Source organism: Macrobrachium nipponense, chromosome 27 (genome assembly GCF_015104395.2).
Source record: "Macrobrachium nipponense isolate FS-2020 chromosome 27, ASM1510439v2, whole genome shotgun sequence".
In the NCBI taxonomy this organism is placed as follows: domain Eukaryota; kingdom Metazoa; phylum Arthropoda; class Malacostraca; order Decapoda; family Palaemonidae; genus Macrobrachium; species Macrobrachium nipponense.
Window position 1 is genome coordinate 73,775,997 of NC_087216.1, and position 5,993 is coordinate 73,781,989.

Here is a 5,993-nt window from a genome sequence, read left to right on the forward strand (position 1 = left end):
AAATTATGGTAAAGATCCTTTCCCAAGGGATCAACGCCGAGGAGAGCGGTCACCCATCCAACGACTGACCAGAGCCAGTGTTGCTTAACTTGACTAAGTCTATTGACGACCTAACCCACTCCTCCACGGCGCCACAAACTCAACGCCGGAAATATGATAAAAAGCCATAAACACATGGGCAGTGCCAGTAATCAGATACAGCGCAGGAATAGTGGAATGGACGAAGGCAGAACTCCGCAGCATAGATCAGAAAACCAGGAAACATATGACAATACACAAAGCACTACACCCAAGAGCAAATACGGACAGACTATACATAACACGAAAGGAAGGAGGAGAGGACTACTAAGTATAGAGGACTGCGTCAACTTCGAAAACAGAGCACTGGGGCAATATCTGAAACCAGTGAAGACGAGTGGCTAAAGAGTGCATGGGAAGAAGGACTAATAAAAGCAGACGAAGACCCAGAAATATACGAGACAGGAGAAAGACAGAAAGACAGAGGACTGGCACAACAAACCAATGCTATGGACAATACATGAGACAGACTAAAGAACTAGCCAGCGATGACAATTGGCAATGGCTACAGAGGGGAGAGCTAAAGAAGGAAACTGAAGGAATGATAACAGCGGCACAAGATCAGGCCCTAAGACCAGATATGTTCAAAGTACGATAGACGGAAATAACATCTCTCCATATGTAGGAAGTGCAATACGAAAAGTGAAACCATAAACCACATAGCAAGTGAATGCCCGGCACTTGCACAGAACCAGTACAAAAAAGAGGCATGATTCAGTAGCAAAAGCCCTCCACTGGAGCCTGTGCAAGAAACATCAGCTACCTTGCAGTAATAAGTGGTACGAGCACCAACCTGAAGGAGTGATAGAAAACGATCACGCAAAGATCCTCTGGGACTATGGTATCAGAACGGATAGGGTGATACGTGCAAACAGACCAGACGTGACGTTGATTGACAAGGTTCAAGAAGAAAGTATCACTCATTGATGTCGCAATACCATGGGACACCGAGTTGAAGAGAAAGAGAGGGAAAAATTGGATAAGTATCAAGATCTGAAAATAGAAATAAGAAGGATATGGATATGCCAGTGGAAATCGTACCCATAATCATAGGAGCACTAGGCACGATCCCAAAATCCCTGAAAAGGAATCTAGAAAAACTAGAGGCTGAAGTAGCTCCAGGACTCATGCAGAGAGTGTGATCCTAGAAACGGCACACATAGTAAGAAGAGTGATGGGACTCCTAAGGAAGGCAGGATGCAACCCGGAACCCCACACTATAAATACCACCCAGTCGAATTGGAGGACTGTGATAGAGCAAAAAAAAAAAAAAAAAAAAAAAAAAAAAAATAATAATAATATAATAATAATAATAATAATATGCCACAGAAGACGACCGGGAGGATGAGGTATCAAACAACGACACACGAAGCAAACACCGACGAAGTAACAGAGAGGACGGAATGGGTAGAAAAAGATTAGACAATGGATGGAGCTAGATACAGAGAGAACAAAGATCCCCTCCATGAAAGCCTACAACACCAAGAAATTAAGGGAGAAAACAAGGTGAGGGTCAATGAAATAATGGGCATAATACATCACCACCGTATCACAGAAACAAATAACTTGGTCTATGCAGGAGCAAGATTAGTAGCAGAACTGATGGGGATTCGAACACCAACACCACCAGCACAACCACCCAACAGAAACCAACAGCAAACCTCCTTGGAAAAGGCGCCTGGAAAAGCAAATCATGGTGATGAGATCTGACTTGAGTAAACTGAAAGAGATGGCAGAAAAAAAGGCTAAGAAGCAAGAAAACAAGGGAGGAACTTAATGGGAAATACAAAGTTACAAGAGAGGGTGGGACTAAACAACACAATAGAAGATGTAAAACAGAGGCTTAAGGCCAAAGCACATAAGATCCAACGGTACATGAACAGGAATAAGTGATACCAACAGAAACAACTATTCGGAACCAACAGAAAAGAACTGGATACATACGCCAACTAAGAGGGAAGACAACCACCCAGAAATTCCTGAAGCCGAACCAAGTAAGAGACTCTGGGAAAAACATATGGAGCAATCCAGTATCACACAACAAACATGCAACATGGCTCCAGGAAGTCAAGGAAGAAGAAACAGGGAGAATAAAACAAAGATTCACAGAGATCACGACAGACACAATCAGACACCAACTAAAGAAAATGCCAAACTAGAAAGCCCCAGGTCCCGATGAAGTCATGGATACTGGCTCAAAAACTTCAAGGCCCTACACCCACGAATAGCAGAACAAACTCCAGCATTGTATCTAAATCACCATGCACCAAATGGATGACCACAGGGAGAACATCCTTAGTACAAAAAGACAAGAGTAAGGGAAATATAGCCAGTACTACAGGCCTATCACCTGCCTACCAATAATGTGGAAGTTACTAACAGGTATCATCAGTGAAAGGCTATACAACTACCTAGAGGAGACAAACACCATCCCCCACCAACAGAAAGGCTGCAGAAGGAAGTGTAGGGGCGCAAAAGACCAGTCCTGATAGACAAAATGGTAATGATGAACAGTAGGAGAAGGAAAACCAACCTAAGCATGGCATGGATAGACTATAAGAAAGCCTTCGACATGATACCACACACATGGCTAATAGAATGCCTGAAAATATATAGGGCAGAGAAAAACACCATCAGCTTCCTCAAAAATACAATGCGCAACTGGAACACAATACTTACAAGCTCTGGAATAAGACTAGCAGAGGTTAATATCAGGAGAGGGATCTTCCAGGGCGACTCACTGTCCCCACTACTCTTCGTAGTAGCCATGATTCCCATGACAAAAGTACTACAGAAGATGGATGCTGGGTAACCAACTCAAGAAAAGAGGCAACAGAATCAACCATCTGATGTTCATGGACGACATCAAGCTGTATGGTAAGAGCATCAAGGAAATAGATACCCTAATCCTGGCTGTAAGGATTGTATCTGGGGACATCAGGATGGAGTTTGGAATATAAAAAAAAAATGCGCCTTAGTCAAACATACAAAAAGGCAAAGTAACGAGAACTGAAGGGATAAAGCTACCAGATGGGAGCAACATCAAACACATAGATGAGACAGGATACAAATACCTGGGAATAATGGAAGGATGGGGATATACACAGAGATGAAGGACACGATCAGGAAAAGAATATATGCCAGAGAACCTCAAGGCGATACTCAAGTCAAAACTCAACGCCGGAAATATGATAAAAGCCATAAACACAATGGGGCAGTGCCAGTAATCAGATACAGCGCAGGAATAGTCGAATGGACGACGGCAGAACTCCGCAGCATAGATCAGAAAACCAGGAAACATATGACAATACACAAAGCACTACACCCAAGAGCAAATACGGACAGACTATACATAACACGAAAGGAAGGAGGGAGAGGACTACTAAGTATAGAGGACTGCGTCAACATCGAAAACAGAGCAACGGGGCAATATCTGAAAACCAGTGAAGACGAGTGGCTAAAGAGTGCATGGGAAGAAGGACTAATAAAAGTAGACGAAGACCCAGAAATATACAGAGACAGGAGAATGACCGACAGAAAAGAGGACTGACACAACAAACCAATGCACGGACAATACATGAGACAGACTAAAGAACTAGCCAGCGATGACACATGGCAATGGCTACAGAGGGGAGAGCTAAAGAAGGAAACTGAAGGAATGATAACAGCGGCACAAGATCAGGCCCTAAGAACCAGATATGTTCAAAGAACGATAGACGGAAATAACATCTCTCCCATATGTAGGAAGTACAATACGAAAAATGAAACCATAAACCACATAGCAAGCGAATGCCCGGCACTTGCACAGAACCAGTACAAAAAGAGGCATGATTCAGTGGCAAAAGCCCTCCACTGGAGCCTGTGCAAGAAACATCAGCTACCTTGCAGTAATAAGTGGTACGAGCACCAACCAGAGGGAGTAATAGAAAACGATCAGGCAAAGATCCTCTGTGACTATGGTATCAGAACGGATAGGTGATACGTGCAAACAGACCAGACGTGACGTTGATGGACAAAGTGTCAAGAAGAAAGTATCACTCATTGATGTCGCAATACCATGGGACACCAGAGTTGAAGAGAAAGAGAGGGAAAAAATGGATAAGTATCAAGATCTGAAAATAGAAATAAGAAGGATATGGGATATGCCAGTGGAAATCGTACCCATAATCATAGGAGCACTAGGCACGATCCCAAGATCCCTGAAAAGGAATCTAGAAAAGCTAGAGGCTGAAGTAGCTCCAGGACTCATGCAGAAGAGTGTGATCCTAGAAACGGCACACATAGTAGAAAAGTGATGGACTCCTAAGGAGGCAGGATGCAACCCGGAACCCCACACTATAAATACCACCCAGTCGAATTGGAGGGCTGTGAAAGAGCAAAAAAAAAAAAATAATAATAATAATAATAATAATTTGTGTAATGAAAATCCACAATTAGATAGTAAACTACATTACTATATAAAAATACAAAAGCTTTGGTATTTTACAAAGAAGTATAATTTACTATATCATTGTGTTTTTTTTATTACACAAACTGGTTTTCACGAGACTGAATTTCTTAATAATACAATATTAATAATAAACACTAAATTCCTGACGTGAAAAAAGCTGAAATATGAATATGCGTCAATGAATAAATGTTAAGAGATCCTGTAACGCCAGATAACTTAGAACCATCAATCAATTGATCCCATAACTTATTCTCAGTTTACATTAACAGTCACACCGACCATTAAACCCGGTTGTTTACAAGACTTCTTCATCAGAAAGGGAGAAGAGGATCTTCCAGAGTCCTCCTCTCGAGTCTTTTGCTAATTGGTCCATTAGGAAGTCGTCAGCATTCTCCCGCGGCAGACGGTTTTGACATTACAAAGGGGGCCACGCGAATCCAAGACATTTCGGAACACGTTAACAGAGGAGTATTGATTTTAATGGTTAAAGGTAATCGTGGCTCTTTGCTTCATTCGAGTGTAGAGAGTCGATGGCATTTCTGTGTGTGTGTGTACGTGTGTGACTCGATCAGTCAAAAACATTTATCAGTCTTTGTGTTTGTATATACATAAAAATATACATGGTGTATATTTACTTTCCAAATCGACCTATTTCCCGTAATAAGGTGTGACTACCATGACAAGAAACAAGGAGTCATCCGACCTCCAGCTTACTTGGGATCGTGCTAGATTTTCCCGTCATGCGTAAGTTGTAAACGTTATGTTCCCAACTTTTAACGTAAATTCAAACGTAATAAAATCTACGGTCAAATAGAGCCTTGTTTCACTAACGAAAAGTAAAATAAATATGCTATATTTGATTAGAAATAATTTTTCTGTACTGTTTAACATTCACATTATTTTTTACATTTTCAGTCTAATAAATAAATTATAAACATCCTATCCTAAAATTCCTGTATCTTTAACTCAACACGAAAAACCTTTTTCAGACCTATTTAGGCTCTTTCATAGACTTTTCCTACCCCAACAACAATAACAAAAACAACAACAATAAATATGTAGATTGTAGGAATACTCCCTGAATAAGCGAAAACAATCAACTGCCGTTGTCACATTTAAAAATCCACTATAGTTATATTATATATATATATATATCATATATATATATATATATATATATATATATATATATATATATATATATATATATATTATATATATCTAATAATATATATATAATATATATATATATATATATATATATATATATATACATATATATATACTTATATATATATATATATATATATATATATATATATATATATATATATATATATATATACTATATATATACTATATATATTATATATATGTATGTATGTATGTATTGTATATATATATATATATATAATATATATATATATATATATATATATATATATATATATATATATATATCAAT